Genomic DNA, 20,678 nt, shown 5'->3' on the forward strand with positions numbered 1-20,678 from the left:
GCAAGGGCAAGGCCGTGCTTGTCGTCGAGGGATCCGACGACACCGGCGCCACCAAGAAGACCAAGGCGAGCGACCTCGGCAAGGAGGTTGCCGGGTGTGTCACCTGCCGGGCCTTGGCGGCCGCCGGCAAGCCAGGAGGCTCCGACAAGCAGTATTGCAAGATCCACCGCACCAAGGGCCATGACCTCCAGCACTGCCGGCAAGTAGAGCTGCTTTCTGAAAAGCAGAAGGCCGAGTATGAGCAGCGGGACAAGGAGAAGGGCCAAGATGGTGTCGAGGGGCCCGGCAAGAAATGTGGCGGCCAAGGAGGCCGCCGTGGCAAAGACAGACAGCAGGAGAGGCCCACCAGGGGCCGCGACAAGAAACAAGAAGATAATGATCACGACAGGGATGACAAGTCCGGCGATCACGAGTTCCAGAAAGCCACGGAGGCCATGTGCGTCGATGGTGGCGCCTCGCCGCATACATCCCACCGCCAGCTCAAGCAGTGGGCGCGTGAGATCACAACACTGGAGCCATCGTTCGACGCGCGGAAGCCGCTGAAATGGTCCAGCGCGTCCATCATCTTTGATACCGAGGACCACCCCGACCGCATTACTGCGGTCGGGTGCTTGCCATTGTTGGTCTCCCCAACGATCCGCAACCTCAAGGTGACAAGGATGTTGGTCGACGGCGGGGCCGGCCCAAACCTGATCTCGCCTGCCGTGGTCAAAAAGTTGCAGATCCCTGATGGAGACCTCGAGGAAACAGGCATGTTCCAAGGGGTTAACCCGGGGAGGAACTAGCTGAAGGGAAAGGTCACGCTGCCTGTGACCTTCGGTGGTGAGCTGAATCACAGAACGGAGAGGATTGTTTTCGATGTAACCAAAATCCCCTTGCCATACAACAGGATCCTCGGCCACCCGGCACTAGCCAAGTTCATGGCAGCTTCACATTACGCCTACAACATGTTGAAGATGCCCGGGCCGATGAACATCATCACCATCCCCTCCGACAAGAAAGATGCATTGATTTGCGCCGACCAACTCTACCGGGAAGCGGTTGCAGGAGCTGCCGCCAAGGCACTTGCTCCTGCCGACAGAGCCTTGGGAGGGAAGAAGATCGGTGAGACCCCTCGCACCCACTCCGGCAAGCGCACCTCTTCGGGGTGTTGTACTGCCGTCGAGGACGTGCCAGAGAGCTCCGTTGACAGGAGCAAGAAGCCCAGAGCTGCACCGCCAAAGACCAAGAGTGTGCCCGTCAAGGGGGACGGCACGGGTGGGGTTTTCGTCATAAGCTCCACCCTCGACAGCAAATAGGAAAGCGAGATCGTCACTTTCTTGCGGGCGAATGTCGATGTGTTTGCATGGCAAGCCTCCGACATCCCCGGCTTTCCCAGGGAAGTGATTGAGCACCACCTTGCTGTCTGTCCTCATGTGCGGCCCGTCAAGCAAAAGGTCAGGAAGCAAGCTCTAGAGAGGCAAGAGTTCATCACGGAAGAAATTAGGAAGCTAGAGGCGGCAGGCTTGGTAAGAGGAGTGCTCCATCCGATGTGGTTGGCCAATCCGATAGTAGTGCGCAAGGCAAACGGGAAGTGGAGGCTCTGTATTGATTACACAGACATCAATAAATCTTGTCCAAAGGATCCCTTCCCATTACCGCGCATCGACCAGATTGTTGACTCCACGGCAGGGTGTGACCTGTTATCATTCCTCTACGCCTACTCGGGATACCACCAGATCTTCATGACAAAAGAAGATGAAGAAAAGACAGCATTCATCACCCCATGTGGTATGTACTGCTTTTTACGGATGCCTTTCAGGTTGAAGAGTGCTGGCTCGACGTTTGCAAGAGCAGTCCAGATTGGTTTTGAATCCCAGCTACATAGAAATATGGAAGCTTATTTTGATGACATAGTGGTCAAAACCAAGGACAATGCAACGCTCGTACAAGACCTGGAGGAAACCTTTAGAAACCTGCGCAAGATTAACCTCAAATTGAACCCTGAGAAGTGTATCTTCGGTGTCCCGTCCGGCAAGCTTCTCGGGTTCTTCGTGTCGCAGCGCGGGATTGAGGCAAACCCGGACAAGATTAAGGCTATCGAGCAGATTGAGGCGCCCAAGCAGATCAGGGACGTGCGTCGGCTCACTGGCTGTGTTGCCGCCGTGGGCAGATTCATCTCCAAGTCCGCAGAGTGTGCCCTCCCCTTCTTCAAGATCCTAAATAAGACGGGCCCGGTGGAGTGGACCCCGGAGGCCGAGGCGGCGTTGCAAGATTTGAAGAAGTACCTTTCCTCTGCCCCGGTGCTAGTTGCGCATAAACCACAAGAGTCGTTGCTGCTATACCTAGTGGCAACAAATCAAGTGGTTAGCACCGCATTGGTGGCACAGAGAGAGGTTGACAGGAAGATGGCAGCGGTGGCAGAGCCGATGGCTGGCAGGTCGGAACCCTCCCCAGCAGGGCTCGGTCCCAGCAGGACTGAGTCCCCGGCAGGACCCGATCCCGGCAAGCCTGATGCCGGTGCGACAGTACCCGCGTGGCCAGTTGAAGTGATGCAAAGAAAGAAGATGTGTAGCACTCAGTTTACTTTGTCAGCTCCCTCTTACAGGGGGCTAGGTCGAGGTACTCAGGTGTGCAAAAGTTGCTCTTTGGCCTCCTTATGGCCTCGAGGAAGCTGCACCACTACTTCCAGGCGGACGAGATCACCGTGGTTACCCGCCTTCCATTGCAACGGATACTACATAACCCAGATGCGACAGGAAGGATCATGGAATGGGCCCTAGAGCTGTCGAGTTTTGGTTTGAAGTTCGAAAGCACCTCGACGATCCAGAGCAGAGTCTTGACGGAGTTTGTTGCAGAATGGACCTCGACACCCGATGAATAGGTACAAGAGACCACTCTCCCGGGTGAGGAAACATGTGGCGACTAGATCATGTACTCTGATGGGGCTTTCTCACTGCAAGGCACCGGTGCTGGTGTGCTGCTTGTCGCACCCACCGGGGAGCACCTCAAGTACGTCATCCAAATGCACTTTCCCCGGGAGATGTCAACCAACAACACCGCCGAATACGAGGGTTTGCTCGCCGGTCTCAGGATCGCGGCGGACCTCAGAGTCAAAAAGCTCATCATCAGGGGCGACTCGCAACTCGTCGTCAGGCAGGTCAACAAAGATTATCAAAGCCCCTTGATGGAAGCCTACGTGGATGAAGTGAGGAAACTTGAGGAGCCTTTTTACGGTATACAAGCGGAGCACGTCCCTCGAGCGGAGAACGACATCGCTAACTACCTGTCAAAGCGCGCTGCCCTCAAGCTACCTGTGGAACTAGGTACTTTTGTGCTTCAGTTAACCCAACCATCCATTCAGCCGTCGACTGGGCAGAACAAGCGAAGGAAGCTAGGCCCCGGCAAGTACTTCCCCACCGAGCTCCTCGGAGCCACCGGCGGAGATGTTACCGTGGATGCCGATCCTGCCGCAGGGCAACTGACTCTGGCAGGACCTTAGGTCATGGCCATGGAGGCGGCTGCCCCCATGGCAGAAGAGATGCCTTTGGTCCTTGCTGTCGAGCCACAGGCTCCGGCATGGGCACAACACACCGTTCGATTCCTTCAAAAAGGAGAGCTTCCTGAGGAGCAGGAAGAAGCAGAAAGAGTAGCCCACCGGTCTGCTCTATACCAGTTCATTGATAACGTGCTATACAGAAGAAGGCCGAATGGGGTGAAATTGATGTGCATCTCCCGGGAGGAAGGACTAAAGCTGTTGGCAGAGATACATGGAGGCATATGTGGCTCCCACATAGGGTCGAGGGCCCTTGCCGGCAAGGTTTTCCGGCAAGGTTTCTTCTGGCCCACCGCCCTCCAGGATTCAATGATACTAGTAACCAAGTGTGAAGCGTGCCAGTTCCATTCGAAGAAGCTTCATCAACCAGCCCAAGCCCTTCCAACCATCCCTCTCTCCTGGCCCTTCTCGGTCTAGGGGCTCGACATTTTGGGCCCCTTCCCCCGCGCCGTCGGGGGCTTTGAGTACTTGTACGTTGCCATCAACAAGTTCACAAAGTGGCCAGAGGTGGAGGCGGTGAGGAAGGTGATGGCGCAGTCAGCCATCAAGTTCTTCAAGAGACTAGTTTGCCGTTTCGGGGTTCCCAACAGGATCATCACCAACAACGGCACAGTTCACAAGCCATGCCTTCATGCAGTACATTGAGGATCTCGGCAGCAGGGTCTGTTTTGCCTCCATGGCGCATCCACAGAGCAATGGCCAAGTGGAGAGAGCAAACGCTGAAGTCCTGCGAGGCTTGAGGACGAAAACTTTTGATGATGCGCAAGAGCAGAAGACGCTGGATTGAGGAGTTGCCGGCGGTTCTTTGGTCGATCAGAACGACGCCAAATCGAGCCACCGGCCAGACACCCTTTGCCCTGGTTTACGGGGCAGAAGCAGTTCTCCCCACAGAACTCATATGCAGGTCACCTCGAGTGCTCGCTTATGATGAGCTTGAGCAAGAGCAACTACGGCAAAATGACGCAACGCTCCTCGAGGAAGATCGTCTCCGGGCGGCTGTGAGAGCAGCACACTACCAGCAAGCTTTGCGCCGCTACCATAGCCGCAAGGTTCATGCCCGGAGCTTTGAGGAAGGCGACCTTGTTCTTCGGCACGTTCAGTCGGCCAAGAATTCCAACAAGTTGACGCCAAAGTGGGAAGGCCCTTATCGGGTAATGCAAGTCACCAGGCCCGGTGCAGTCCGCCTGGAGACCGAAGATGCCCTCCCAATGAGCAATTCCTGGAACATCGAGCATCTTCGCAAGTTTTACCCATAAGGCACGGCTGCCGGGCCTCCCGGCAAGCCATTTGTTTTGTACAAGCCTTGCCGGCAAGGCATGTAACCCTTTGTACAAAGCCAGGCATAGACCCTATGCATAAACAAACGAAGCGCTGGCACCCTAGGTTATAGCATGCATGCTAGGTTGAGTCCCTTCCTTGGTTAGGGTTGATAGTGCTTGACGGCAACTAGCCCCTATCTTAGAGGTCGAGTGTGCGTCTCTATCCTTCCCTGTCTTCTTTGGTTCGCAGGGCACGTAAGTATTCTTGCCGAGCTATTCTGGAAGGAAGGGAACGAACCGGCGCCCGGGCCCCGGCAAGCCAGAATCGCCAGGAGCTGCAAGAACGAGGATCTCTCCACGGCAAGCCAAGATCGTCGGGGGCTGCAGATCCAGATAAGTCTTTTATCCCCTATCATGCGTGTTGTTATGGACTGGGATGAGTGAAACCTCGTTCTATCTCTGAGCTACCGTGCTCCCTCTGTCCGGCACCTAAGGATTATTTCCTGGGTCTGGATCTGGTCGTAGCCACGGCAACAGAGGAGGGGAACGAGGGGCCCAAGCCCACCTCATCCTTGCCTCCGCCAAGAGCGTGGGAAAGGTCAAGCGAGGTGGGGAGACGACAAGGCCTGTTGCCGGAAAAAACCGTTTGTCTAGCAAGATGACAAGGATTCACCCCTTGCCGTGGGTTTCTCCCATGAACGTAATCCCGGCAAACGTCCCTTTTTCATTAAAAAACATCCCGTACAGGTACAGTTCATACGAAATGAAAAACATGAACAAGGGGAATACGAGTCATAAAGCTAACAAAGGCCCGAAGGCTTACGGGACTAAAAAGATACAAGGTGCCTATAATCCGTTTCTTGTCCCTCTCCTCAGGAAATGGAACAAGAAGTCAGAAGGGAAAAAGGGGCACCTAGGCGAGCTACGAGTGGTAGAAGACACCAAGAGGATATCTCGGTGGCCGTCCGAGGGCTGGATGGTGATGGCAGCGCCGGAGGCAGGGCTCGAAGACGAGGCGGCAGGATGCCAACACGCGACGAAGGCGTGGGTGTCCGTGTACTCCGACTTGACGGACTTGCTGCTCGTCCTCTTCCTCTTCCGCAGCCTCGCTACGCTAGCCACCCAAGGAGGCGACCCCGAGGAGTTCAAGGAGCCGGCGACACGGATGATGGGGCCGCCGGTACCGCTCGGAGCGACGCCCGACGCCTAGTCGGACCCGTCATCCTGCCGCCCGCTGCCCTCGTCGTCGCTGCCGTTGTCTTCCTCGCCACTCTCGCTTGAGGAGGACTCTTCATCATCGGAGGATCTCTCTACGCAGCACCTCATGCGGGTCCCGAAGTGCCCGAAGATCTTGATGGAGAGGAGCCCGCCCTCCATTAGTTTGAAATGGAGAGTGAGGGAGTTCCGGACTAGGGGGTGTCCGGATAGCCGAACTATCATCATCGGCCGGACTCCATGACTATGAAGATACAAGATTGAAGACTTCGTCCCGTGTCCGGATGGGACTTTCCTTGGCGTGGAAGGCAAGCTTGGCGATACGGATATGTAGATCTCCTACCATTGTAACCGACTCTGTGTAACCCTAGCCCTCTCCAGTGTCTATATAAACCGGATGGCTTTAGTCCATAGGACGAACAACAATCATACCATAGGCTAGCTTCTAGGGTTTAGCCTCCTTGATCTCGTGGTAGATCTACTCTTGTAACCCACATCATCAATATTAATCAAGCAGGACGTAGGGTTTTACCTCCATCAAGAGGGCCCGAACCTGGGTAAAAACATCGTGTCCCTCGTCTCCTGTTACCATCCGCCTAGACGCACAGATCAGGACCCCCTACCCGAGATCCGCCGGTTTTGACACCGACATTGGTGCTTTCATTGAGATTTCCTCTGTGTCGTCACCGATAGGCTCGATGGCTTCTTCGATCATCATCAACGACGCAGTCCAGGGTGAGACCTTCCTCCCCGGACAGATCTTCGTATTCGGCGGCTTTGCACTGCGGGCCAATTCGCTTGGCCATCTAGAGCAGATCGAAAGTTACGCCCCGGGCCGTCAGGTCAGATTTGGAAGTTTGGACTTCACGGCTGACATCCGCGGGGACTTGATCTTCGACGGATTCGAGCCACAGCCGAGCGCCCGCACTACCACGTCGGGCATGATTTAGCTCTGCCGCCGGACAGTACCCTGGAGGCCGCACTTGAGCCCGCTCCGATCTTCAATTCGGAGCTGGCCGCGCAGATCGAGGACGGATGGCCAGACATCGCCTCGGGCGTCGCAACCTCTACGGCGATAGAGCCGAACACTGACTTTGTCCCTCACGAGGCACGTGACTCCGAGGTGCCGGACTCCCTGCCGGACTCCGAACCTCCCGCGCCCCCAATCGAATCCGGTTGGGCGCCGATCATGGAGTTTACGGCCCCGGACATCTTTCAACACTCGCCTTTCAGTGACATCCTGAGTTCGTTAAGGTATCTCTCACTATCAGGAGAGCCCTGGTCGGACTGCGGCCAGGACGGTTGGGATGCGGATGACGAAGAAATTCAAAGCCCACCCACCGCCCACTTGATAGCCACTGTCGATGATCTAACCGACATGCTAGACTACGACTCCGAAGACATCGATGGTATGGACGACGATGCCGGACACGACCAAGAACCAGCGCCTACCGGGCACTGGAAAGCCACCTCGTCATACGACATATACATGGTGGATACCCTGAAGGGTGGGAATGGCGAAGGAGCAGCGGAGGATGACCCCTCCAAAAAACAGCCCAAGCGCCGGCGTCAGCGGCGCCGCTCTAAATCCCGCCATAGCAAGAATGAAGATTCCGGCACCGGAGATAATAATACACCAGATAGCGCCGAAGACAACCCACTCCAGCAAGATCCAGCGCAGGAGGAAGGGGACGCCGGCCCTCATGAGAGAGCGGCCTAAGAAGAGGTAGAGGACTACATGCCTCCCTCCGGAGACGAGGCAAGCCTCGACGACGACGAATTCGTCGTGCCTGAGGATCCCGTCGAACAAGAGCGTTTTAAACGCAGGCTTATGGCCACGGCGAACAGCCTCAAGAAAAAGCGGCAACAGCTTAGAGCTGATCAGGATCTGCTAGCCGACAGATGGACTGAAGTCCTCGCGGCCGAAGAGCATGAGCTCGAACGCCCCTCCAAAAGCTACCCTAAACGTAAGCTGCTCCCCCGATTAGAGGAGGAGGCATATGAACCCGCATCACCAGGAGACAATACGGCTGATCGACCACCCCGTGGTCGCGACAGAGAGGCCTCTAGGCCCTTCACTAGACCCGTACCCCGGCATCGCTCAAAAAGCACAAGGCCACAGGGGAACGCTCCGGACTTGCGAGATATATTGGAGGATAGGGCAAGACAATCAAGATCGATCTATGGATCACGTGGGCGCCCCACGATACATGACGATTACTGTCACCCCAGACACAGTAAGTCCGGCCGGGCCGAACACAACAGACAAAGCTCTTTTGAGGTCCGTCGCGATATCGCCCAGTACAGAGGTGCCGCACACCCACTATGCTTCACAGATGAAGTAATGGATCATCAAATCCCCGAAGGGTTTAAACCCATGAATATAGAATCTTACGATGGCACAACAGACCCCGCGGTTTGGATCGAAGACTATCTCCTCCACATCCATATGGCCTGCGGTGACGATCTTCACGCCATCAAATATCTCCCCCTCAAGCTTAAAGGACCAGCACGGCATTGGCTTAACAGCTTGCCAGCAGAGTCAATTGGGAGTTGGGAAGACCTGGAAGCCGCATTTCTCGATAACTTCCAAGGCACGTATGTGCGACCACCAGACGCTGATGACCTAAGCCACATAATTCAGCAGCCAGACGAATCGGCCAGACAATTCTGGACACGGTTCTTAACCAAGAAAAACCAAATCGTCGACTGTCCGGATGCGGAGGCCCTTGCAGCCTTCAAGCATAATATCCACGACGAGTGGCTCGCCTGGCACCTGGGACAGGAAAATCCTAAATCCATGGCAGCCCTCACATCACTCATGACCCGCTTCTGTGCGGGTGAGGACAGATGGCTAGCATGCAGCAACAACCTCAGCAAACATTCTGGCAGTCCGGATACCAAGGACCGTAATGGCAGGCCGCGTCGTAACAAAAACAAACGCCGCATTAACGGCGACAACAGTGAAGATACGGCAGTCAATGCCGGATTCAGAGGCTCTAAACCCGGTCAACGGAAAAAACCATTCAAAAGAACTACTCAGGGTCCGTCCAATTTGGACCGAATTCTCGACCGCTTGTGCCAGATACATGGCACCCCTGAAAAGCCAGCTAACCACACCAACAGGGATTGTTTGGTATTCAAGCAGGCAGGCAAGTTAATTGCCGAAAACAGCGACAAGGGGCTGCATAGCGATGACGAGGAAGAGACTCGACCGCCGAACAATAGAGGACAGAAGGGTTTCCCCCCACAGGTGCGGACGGTGAACATGATATACGCAATGCACATACCCATAAGGGAGCGGAAGCGTGCACTCAGGGATGTATACACGATGGAGCCAGTTGCCCCGAAGTTCAATCCATGGTCCTCCTGCCCGATCACTTTTGACCGAAGGGACCACCCCACCAGCATTCGCCATGGTGGATTCGCCGCATTGGTTCTAGACCCAATCGTCGATGGATTTCACCTCACCAGAGTCCTGATGGACGGCGGCAGCAGCCTGAACCTGCTTTATCAGGACACAGTGCGCAAAATGGGCATAGACCCCTCAAGGATTAAACCTACCAAGATGACCTTTAAAGGCGTCATACCAGGTGTAGAAGCCAATTGTACAGGCTCAGTTACACTGGAAGTGGTCTTCGGATCCCCGGATAACTTCTGAAGCGAGGAGTTAATCTTCGACATAGTCCCGTTCCGCAGCAGCTATCATGCCCTGCTCCGACGTACCGTGTTCGCAAAGTTCAACACGGTGCCGCACTACGCATACCTCAAGCTCAAGATGCCAGGCCCTCGAGGAGTCATCATGGTCAACAGAAACACTGAACGCTCCCTCCGAACGGAGGAACATACAGCGGCTCTCGTGGCCGAAGTACAAAGCAGCCTCTTAAGGCAATTCTCGAGTCCGGCCGTTAAGCGGCCGGACATAGCTAAGCGCTCCCGGAGTAACCCACAACAAGACCACCTGGCACGTTCCGAGCACGCGTAGCAGTGCGGCCCCAACCCCAGCCCCTGTAAAACGTCAAGACAGGTCCTTCGAGTATACCATTACGCTCTGAAGATACCATGGGCATGAGGAGAGGGGCGCGACCACGATAGGCCCAGACTGCGGTTCAACCACACCAGGGGCTCTCAAGTGTGTCATTCTTTTTTTTCTTTTTCTTCCTTTCTATTTTTTACCCGCAGGACTCCATTCGTCAGAGGCCCTGTCCGGCAATATACCTGCCGAACTCATGATGCAACAGCCAGGGAAGAAGAAAGGCTACAGCAAATATTCAGGTGGTCTCCATTACGAGCATTAAATCTGTTTTATGTACCATTCCGCAGCCTACCCCTGGAGGGGGACATATTTTACAGTCCCATCCCTTGCTTATCGCACCATTTGTATCGTTCTGCATTATAGCAGTTTTTCTTAAATAAGTAATGCAGCATCCTTTTGCTTCCAATTGCATTTCTCCTTTATACATATGTTCATTTATGACATTAAGCATCCATACGTTTTGGTACGGCTAAATACACCAGGGGCTTATGTTTCCCGTATCATGGTGTGATAAGTCCGAACACTTTCACAAGTGCGGCACCCCGAACTTATAGCACTATATGCATCAGCTCCGAATCATGTCTTGGGTCAATAGTTGGGTTTGCCCGGCTCCCATGTTTTGGTGCCTTACGTTCCGTTGTATCGACTAAGGTAGCACTGGGAGAACCACTGCGATTGCGTCCCAGTTGAGCTGGGTTAACGCCTCAGTGGAGAAAGCTAAAACTGACCATCATGATGAGGCGAGAGCTGGTCGCTGTTCGAGAGGTTTTTGCGAGTCGTTACAGACTTATGCCGCTTAGAGCGAGGAACCGGATTTTGTCCGGCCCAGGCGTGGATAGCGCCCCAAATTCGGCCTTCCGAAGACTAGGGGCTTCGCCGAAATTTAAAATTATAGAATTCTATGGCTAAGTGAGAGTGTTCAAGCACTATAGGTCCGGTTGCCTTGTTCGTTGCATTGAGCGCCTCCCTAGATGGACCCAAATATGGGAACAAGAGCGCTCAAATTTATCCCGAACACCCCAGCACTCGTGGCGTGGGGGCTGAAGCCGACGACTTGCCATCTCTCAGATTTGATAAACAGCCGCACAGAAGGTAATATTTTAAATTAAAAAGCGTTGCTTCGCGCAAATGAACTAAGTTTTCAGCGCACAGGATAACAAAATGCGAGTCTACTGAAATATTACATCTTTTGAGCACTCACCTGCAATAGTGCGGGCGCCCTTCAGCACACTCTTATAATACATCTCGGGCGTGCGATGCTCCTTGCCCTCTGGTGGGGGGTCCGTCACAAGCTTCTGGGCATCCATCTTGCCCCAGTGCACCTTTGCGCGAGCAAGGGCCCGACGGGCACCCTCAATACAGGAGGAGTGCTTGATAACTTCAACCCACAGGCACGCATCCACCAGCCGCCGCACCAGGCTGAAGTAGCTCCCAGGCATAGCCTCCTTAGGCCACAGCCGAACTATGAGGCCCTTCATGGCCTGTTCGGCCGCCTTGTGGAGCTCGACCAGCTGCTTCAGCTGGTCGCTAAGGGGCACCGGATGTCCGGCCTCAGCATACTGAGACCAGAAGACCTTCTCCGTCGAGCTCCCCTCCTCGGCCTGGTAGAATGCGGTAGCATCGGACACGCTGCGAGGAAGATCTGCGAACGTTCCTAGAGAGCTCCGAATTCGGGTAAGCGACAGGTAATCAACACTCACATGCTTACTTTGCATGAAAAACGCCTTACCCGCTACTATTTTCTTTACCACCTCGATCTCCTGGAGGGCCTTGTAGGCTTCGTCCTTAGCGGCTTTGGCACTCTCAAGAGCCGTTGCAAGCTCAGACTCTCGAGTCTTCGAGTCATGCTCCAGGCTCTCATGTTTCTTCACGAGATCCTGGAGCTCTTGTTGTACCTCCGCCACCCGCGCCTCCTGTTTCTCTCGCTCGGTGCGCTCCGCAGCCGCATTGCGTTCGGCCGCGGCCACCGCCTCTTTCAGGGTCGCCACCTCATTAGTGGCCCCTGCAATACCCGCGTTATCCTCATCATTCTTTTTGCAACCAAAATCCTTTTCCGTAAGGTGCAATTTTAATAAGGTGTTACTCACCTTCCTTGTCCTCGAGCTGCTTCTTGGCACGGCCGAGCTTGTTCTCGGACCGCTCGAGGTTCTTCTTCAAAGTATCGACCTCTGCAGTCAGTGCGGCAGAGGTCAGCAGCGCAGCCTGCAATCCCATATTGACATATTTTTCATGACTCATGTGTATATCTTATTAGATCCTCAGTCCGGCTTTTCTTTCCGAACACCGACCCGAGCATCGGGGGCTACTGTCTATGCGGTACCATTTTATACATATTGAAATTCTTACCTCAAAGCCTGTTAGAAGGCTGCTGCAGGCTTCGGTCAGCCCGCTCTTGGCGAGCTGCACCTTCTGAATCACCGCACTCATAACAGTGCGGTGTCCCTCTTCAATAGAGGCGCCGTTGAGCGCCTCCAGCAAATTATCCGGCACCTCCGGTTGGACGGAGGCAGCCGGCGTCACGGTCTTGCCCTTCTTGCGAAGGTGTCGCCCGCCGGACTCCGGAGCCACTATGGGTTCCGGAGCCGAGTCCGGTGCAAAGTCCGGAAGGTTGTCCTGCGACACCTCCGGGGCCTCCTCCTCCTGGTGGGTCCCTTCCTGGGATCCCACCTCGGTGTCGTCCGTGTCACGGGGGGTGGAGGTGGTCGGAAGAGAATCCATATCCGACGCACCTAAGGACCCGCTCGACGAAGCAGGGAGATCGTCCTTGGGCGGACTGTTGGGTTGTATGCGGCATTAGAAAGACATTGCGTGGCAAAGAAAAAAGATAAACCATGAAGTTATTCGGGAGTCCGGATACTCACGATCTCGCCAGGGGCTTGGCCCTTGGAGGCCAGTCCTCGTCATCGTCACTGGCGTTGGCGGAGCAGTCCGGGGGAAGAGTTTTTCCCCTCTTGGACCCTTCGGCCTCCCTTGTGGGGGAGGCCTTCCTTTTCTTCTCTCCCCCCGCTGGGGAAGAGGCTTTCTTCTTCTCCTCCTCACCTTGGTGAGAGGAGTCGGCCTCGGATTCGTCATCCGATAGCACCTGAAAACGGGAACTCTTCCGAGTCCCCGTGGCCTTCTTCTTGGCCTTCTTCTCCGGCACCACATGGGGTGTCGGAGCCAGCAGCCCCGTCAAACGGGCGTCCGCTGGATCCTCTGGCAATGGGGCCGGATAGATAGCCTATGCGGCCTTCTTCAGCCAGTCCTGTCAAAGGAAAGGGAGTTTAGATCCCGCATAGAGTCAAACTATGGAAAACACGCGTCCCTTAAAGGACAGAATCACTTACCTCATCAGCTGGACGCTCCAAGATGAATCCACGATCTTCGGTAGCGGATGCGGAGCCTCGGCGCCCTTGAACAGCACCTTCCAGACATCTTCGTACGTAGTGTCGAAGAGCCCCTTCAGAGTCTGGTGCTGCGCCGGATCGAACTCCCACATGTTGAAGCCCCGTCGTTGGCATGGGAGAATCTGGCGAATGAGCATGACCTGGACTACGTTGACAAGCTTGAGCTTCTTGTCCACCAGCTTTTGGACGCAGGCTTGGAGTCCGGTTAGCTCCTCTGAATTGCCCCAAATCCGGCCACTCTCTTTCCAGGAGGTAAGCCGTGTGGGGATGCCGGATCTGAATTCGGGGGCCGCTGCCCAATCAGGGTCACGCGGCTCGGTGATGTAAAACCACCCCGATTGCCACCCCTTGATGGTTTCCACAAAGGTGCCCTCCAGCCACGTAACGTGGGACATCCTGCCCACCATGGCGCCTTCGCACTCCGCTTGGGTGCCCTTCACAACCTTCGGCTTGACACTGAAGGTCTTGAGCCACAAGCCGAAGTGGGGCTGGATGCAGAGAAAGGCCTCACACACGACGATAAACGCCGAGATGTTGAGGATGAAATTCGGGGCCAGATCATGGAAATCCAGGCCGTAGTAGAACATGAGCCCCCAAACAAAGGGATGGAGCGGGAAGCCCAGTCCGCGGAGGAAATGGGGAAGGAATACTACCCTCTCATGGGGCTTGGGGGTGGGGATGAGCTCTCCCTCAATGGGGAGCCGGTGCGCGATGTCGCTGGACAAGTATTCGGCGTTGCGCAGCTTCTGGATCTGCCCCTCCGTGACGGAGGAGGCCATCCACTTGCCTCCTGCTCCGGACATATTTGGAGAAGGTCGAGGTGAGATATGTGGGCTTGGGTGCTGGAACTCGAGTTCGCAGAGATGGATAAGCCAAGGAGGAAGAAGGCGCAGGTAAAAGGGTTGGATCTTTATCCCCTTATATGGGTGGACGCAAACGTGCGTCCCCACCGGCCTGATAAAACTCGCTTATCCCCCAAGCGCCGCAATCAATGGCGCGGTTGGGTTACCCACGTCCGTATTGATGGGAATCCCGGAATAAGGGGAACACGATCTCTGCTTCGACAAGACGTGCCAAGGAAACCGCTTCGCTAAATGCACTGAGGTGGTACAATAAAGACAATTTAAGTAAAGGCTTGGTAGTGGTGTGACGTCACGCCATCAAATACATCAGCAGATTGAACTTGTGTAAATATTATTCTCTCTACGGTGGTATGTGGAAATTATTTTGCAGAGCCGGACACTATCCTGGTGTTCACAATCTTCTATGAATTATTCGGAGGGAGAACCCGCCTTGCAATGCCGAAGACAACATGCGCGCCGGACTCTCGTCATTGAAGCCTGGTTCAGGGGCTACTGAGGGAGTTCCGGACTAGGGGGTGTCTGGATAGCCGAACTATCATCATCGGCCAGACTCCAAGACTATGAAGATACAAGATTGAAGACTTCGTCCCGTGTCCGGATGGGACTTTCCTTGGCGTGGAAGGCAAGCTTGGTGATACGGATATGTAGATCTCCTACCATTGTAACTGACTCTGTGTAACCCTAGCCCTCTCCGATGTCTATATAAACCGGATGGCTTTAGTCCATAGGACGAACAACAATCATACCATAGGCTAGCTTCTAGGGTTTAGCCTCCTTGATCTCATGGTAGATCTACTCTTGTAACCCACATCATCAATATTAATCAAGCAGGACGTAGGGTTTTACCTCCATCAAGAGGGCCCGAACCTGGGTAAAAACATCGTGTCCCTCGTCTCCTGTTACCATCCGCCTAGACGCACAGATCGGGACCCCCTACTCGAGATCCGCCGGTTTTGACACCGACGGAGAGCGAGCACGTCCGTCAAGCTGTGGAGGTGAGCGAAGGTCTTCCACCCTCGGTGAAGATACATGACGTGAGGGGCGGGGAACTCGACATCGACCCACGTGCCGCTGTTCCCGCAACCCCTCATGTGTAGCCGCAGCGCCTGCGGCGGATCCAGCTCCATCTCCCGCGCAAACGGGGTCGGAAGGCGAAGGCGACGGCGTGGCAGATGGCGCAGCCTGATGAAGAATTCGCAGGGATTATCCCCAGCATGGCCCTCCATTGGAGGAAGGGCTGCTGGAGGGGGCGAGGCGGATCTGCCGCCCTGTCCTGCTCTCCCCCGAGCTCCACGACGGCCTCGGCCTCGCCTCCTCCCCCTCCCTCTAGCGGCCGGCTCCACCGCTACGAGTTCATGGGGAGGAGTAATGCGATGTCTGGCCGAAACCCTCGCCGCCACTGACGAAGCATCGCCACGCCCCCTCGCCATGGCAGAAGAAGAAAGGAAGCAGGAATAGGGAGAGGCAGATGGCGAAGGACTGAGGGGCACTGTCCCTCTCGCTCCCCTCTTTATAAAGAGGCTGGGGCGGGGCTCGGCCGCCCCCTCCCAGCCAATCCGGCCTCTTGGAGTGATAGCGAGCAGGGCCGTCGACTGCCCTCCCCGCTCCACTGAAGGCGCAAGGGAATCAACCCACACGCGCGCGACTACCGACGACCCCTGCGCCTGTAATTCGCTCTACATGCAGCGAACGTGGCGCAAGGGGCGTACGCAATGGGACGCGTGGAGCGACGGTTCCCGAGCGAGGGCAGTAAATGGGGTGGCCCTGCTGTCTCAAAGGGACACGCAAACCTCCTCTTTACTGTCCACCCACAGGTGACGCCAGCATCCCCATGTCATGCACGCATGCTACCCCCATGTCGCGCGTTCAACATGGGTCATGGGGAAGCGCAGCAGGCGGAATAGTGGCCGTGGTAAAATCCGCCTCGACTGCCCGCGCACCGTTCTGGGCCTGGCCCAACAACATGTTGCGGTTATGTGTGGCCCAGGCCCGGCGGCTCCTGTCGGTGTACAAAAGTAGAGGCCTAGCTTTTGACCCCTTTACTTGTGCACAGGCAGTCAGAGCCACCTGCCATGACCACACATGGGCAAGGAAAGAGAGGGAAGCCGGAGAAAAGCCAAAGCCACAAGGACAAGCAAAGCACACAACAAAGGACCAAGACCACAAAGGTCGCATGGGCAATGCAGGTTGCCCCGGCAAGGACCCTTGTCGGGGGCAGCCTCAGCAGCCCCGGCAAGATCCTTGCCGGGGCAGCTCGTCCACACCCGCTGAGCGAGCCACCTTCGAGCCTACCAGTGTTGAGCAGTCGCGTTGGGACAGGGTTCGGGAGGCACCTCCGTGGTGGCATGTAGATCTTTGTGAAGACAAAGAGCAATCAAGATCAAAAGAGGATAGGAAGGTAACCATCCTCACCAAAGAAACCCACAGGGCCCCCCGGCAAGATCCTTGCCGGGGAAGCCAGCACGCCGCGGCAAGACCCTTGCCGGGCCGCCCGGCAAGACCATCGCCAAGCGCGTCGGCAAGGCCACTGCCAGGCCCGCACCAGCCAAGTTCATACCGTCGTTCGTATGTAGCCGCCGACCCAACCAGCTGGACAGGCACCTGTGTTGCAGCATGCAAACCTTCATGGAGGCTCCACCACCGCGCCACCTCAGCTGCCTGCCTGCCTACATGGCTGCATGTGTTGCTGGCCGGGGCGTGTGTCGAAGACAGGAGGGGCGGCGACGGACGGGACGGGCCTCACCCCCGTCCCCCAATAAAGTGAAGGACACCTAAGCCCCGCATTTAATGCGTCTCGTCCTGTAATGCTAGCGATAACCTCGCAATGTTGTAGCGCTTTCCACCTCCTGTGTGCTACCGTTGCAGCCCCTTTCGCCTATAAAAGGAGGCCCATGGCATACTGAGAAGGGATTCGGCTCTTTTGAACCTAACAGCACCCAGAGCTAGTTCGAGAGCTCAAGAACACTAATACAACCACCAAAGCAGGATCGTAGGGTTTTACGCATCTTTGCGGCCCGAACCTGGGTAAATCCCCTCTGTGCCATCCACTAGTCCCGCTCTTCTCACGATTCCGAGCCCCGCAACCGTAGAAGGGATTCTAGTGATCCCATAGGTGTCATTTGTTGGGGAACGTAGTAATTTCAAAAAAAATCCTACGCACACGCAAGATCATGGTGATGATATAGCAACGAGGGGAGAGTGTTGTCTACGTACCCTTGTAGACCGAAGCGGAAGCGTTGACGCAACGTAGAGGAAGTAGTCGTACGTCCTCCGGTTCAACCGATCCAAGTACCGTTACTCCGGCACCTCCGAGTTCTTGACACGCGTACAGCTCGATGACGCACCCTCGATCTCCGATCCAGCAGAGGCGCCGAGGGGGAGTTCCGTCAGCACGACGGCGTGGTGACGATCTTGATGTTCTCCTATTGCAGGGCTTCGCCTAAGCACCGCTACAATATGACCGAGGTGTAATATCGTGGAGGGGGGCACCGCACACGGCTAAGGAACGATCAATGATCAACTTGTGTGTTCTAGGGTGCCCCCCTACCCCCGTATATAAAGGAGGGAGGGAGGAGGTGGCCGGCCCTAGGGGGGCGCGCCATGAGGAGGGGAACCTACTCCAAGTAGGTTTCCCTCTCTTTTCCTTATCTTATTTGGATGGGGAAGGAAAGAGTACTAGTATTAGGAAGTAGTACTAGTAGTAGTAATAGGATGAGGGGGAAGGAGAAAGGAAAGGGGGGGCCGGCCCCCCTCCCCAATTCGGATTGGGCTTGGGGGGGCGCGCCCCCCTCCCTTGCTCCTTCTCTCTTCCTCCTACATGGGCCCAATAAGGCCCATATACCTCCCGGGGGGTTCCGGTAACCTCCCGGGGCTCCAAACTTCTCCGGAACCTTTCCGGTGTCCACATATATCCGTCCAATATATCAATCTTTATGTCTCGACCATTTCGAGACTCCTCGTCATGTCCGTAATCATATCCGGGACTCCGAACAACCTTCGGTACATCAAAATACATAAACTCATAATATAACTGTCATCGAAACCTTAAGCGTGCGGACCCTACGGTTCGAGAACGATGTAGACATGACTGAGACACATCTCTGGTCAATAACCAATAGCGGGACCTGGATGCCCATATTGGTTCCCACATATTCTACGAAGATCTTTATCGGTCAAACCGCATAACAACATACGTTGTTCCCTTTGTCATCGGTATGTTACTTGTCCGAGATTCGATCGTCGGTATCCAATACCTAGTTCAATCTCGTTATCGACAAGTCTCTTTACTCGTTCTATAATACTTCATCTTATAACTAACTCATTAGTTACATGCTTGCAAGGCTTAGGTGATGAGTATTGTCGAGAGGGCCCAGAGATACCTCTCCGACAATCGGAGTGACAAAACCTAATCTCGAATTATGCTAACTCAACATGTACCTTCGGAGACACCTGTAGTACTCCTTTATAATCACCCAGTTACGTTGTGATGTTTGGTAGTACCCAAAGTGTTCCTCCGGTAAACGGGAGTTACACAATTCTCATAGTTACAGGAACATGTATAAGTCATGAAGGAAGCAATAGCAGAATACTAAACGATCAAGTGCTAAGCTAACGGGATGGGTCATGTCAATCACCTCATTCTCCTAATGATGTGATCCCATTAATCAAATGACAACACATGTCAATGGTTAGGAAACATAACCATCTTTGATTAATGAGCTAGTCAAGTAGAGGCATACTAGTGACTATATGTTTCTCTATGTATTCACACATGTATCATGTTTCCGGTTAATACAATTCTAGCATGAATAATAAACATTTATCATGATATGAGGAAATAAATAATAACTTTATTATTGCCTCTAGGGCATATTTCCTTCAGTCTCCCACTTGCACTAGAGTCAATAATCTAGATTACATAGTAATGATTCTAACACCCATGGAGTCTTGGTGTTGATCATGTTTTGCTCGTGAGAGAGGCTTAGTCAACGGGTCTGCAATATTCAGATCCGTATGTATCTTGCAAATCTCTATGTCTCCCACTTGGACTTGGTCCCGAATGGAATTGAAGCGTCTCTTGATGTGCTTGGTCCTCTTGTGAAATCTGGATTCCTTTGGCAAGGCAATTGCACCAGTATTGTCACAGAAGATCTTCATTGATCCCGATGCACTAGGTATGACACCTAGATCGGAAATGAACTCCTTCATCCATACTCCTTCATTTGCTGCTTCAGAAGCAGCTATGTACTCTGCTTCACATGTAGATCCTGCCACGACGCTTTGTTTAGAACTGCACCAACTTACAGCTCCACCGTTTAATAAAAACACGTATCCGGTCTGCGATTTAGAATCGTCCGGATCAGTGTCAAAGCTTGCATCGACCTAACCATTTACGACTAGCTCTTTGTCACCTCCATATACGAGAAACATATCCTTAGTCCTTTTCAGGTATTTCAGGATGTTCTTGACCGCTGTCCAGTGATCCACTCCTGGATTACTTTGGTACCTACCTGCCAAGCTTATTGCTAAGCATACGTCAGGTCTGGTACACAGCATTGCATACATGATAGAGCCTATGGCTGAAGCATAGGGAACATCTTTCATTTTCTCTCTATCTTCTGCTGTGGTCGGGCATTGAGTTTGACTCAACTTCACACCTTGTAGCACAGGCAAGAATCCTTTCTTTGCCTGATCCATTTTGAACTTTTTCAAAATTTTGTCAAGGTATGTACTTTGTGAAAGTCCTATTAAGCGTCTTGATCTATCTCTATAGATCTTGATGCCCAATATGTAAGCAGCTTCACCGAGGTATTTCATAGAAAAACTTTTATTCAAGTATCCCTTTATGCTATCCAGAAATTCTATATCATTTCCAATTAATAATATGTCATCAACATATAAAACTAGAAATGCTACAGAGCTCCGACTCACTTTCTTGTAGATACAGGCTTCTCCAAAAGTCTGTATAAAACCATATGCTTTGATCACACTATCAAAACGTTTATTCCAACTCCGAGATGCTTGCACCAGTCCATAAATGGAACGTTGGAGCTTGCACACTTTGTCAGCACCTTTTGGATCAACAAAACCTTCAGGTTGCATCATATACAACTCTTCTTCTAGAAATCCATTCAAGAATGCAGTCTTGACATCCATTTGCCAAATTTCATAATCATGAAATGTAGCAATAGCCAACATGATTCGGACAGACTTAAGCATCGCTACGGGTGAGAAAGTCTCATCGTAGTCAACCCCTTGAACTTGTCGAAAAACCTTTTGCAACAAGTCGAGCTTTGTAGACAGTAACATTACCATCAGCGTCAGTCTTCTTCTTAAAGATCCATTTATTCTCAATGGCTTGCCGATCATCGGGCAAGTCAACCA

This window comes from Triticum dicoccoides, chromosome 3B, assembly GCF_002162155.2.
Source record: "Triticum dicoccoides isolate Atlit2015 ecotype Zavitan chromosome 3B, WEW_v2.0, whole genome shotgun sequence".
Taxonomy (NCBI): domain Eukaryota; kingdom Viridiplantae; phylum Streptophyta; class Magnoliopsida; order Poales; family Poaceae; genus Triticum; species Triticum dicoccoides.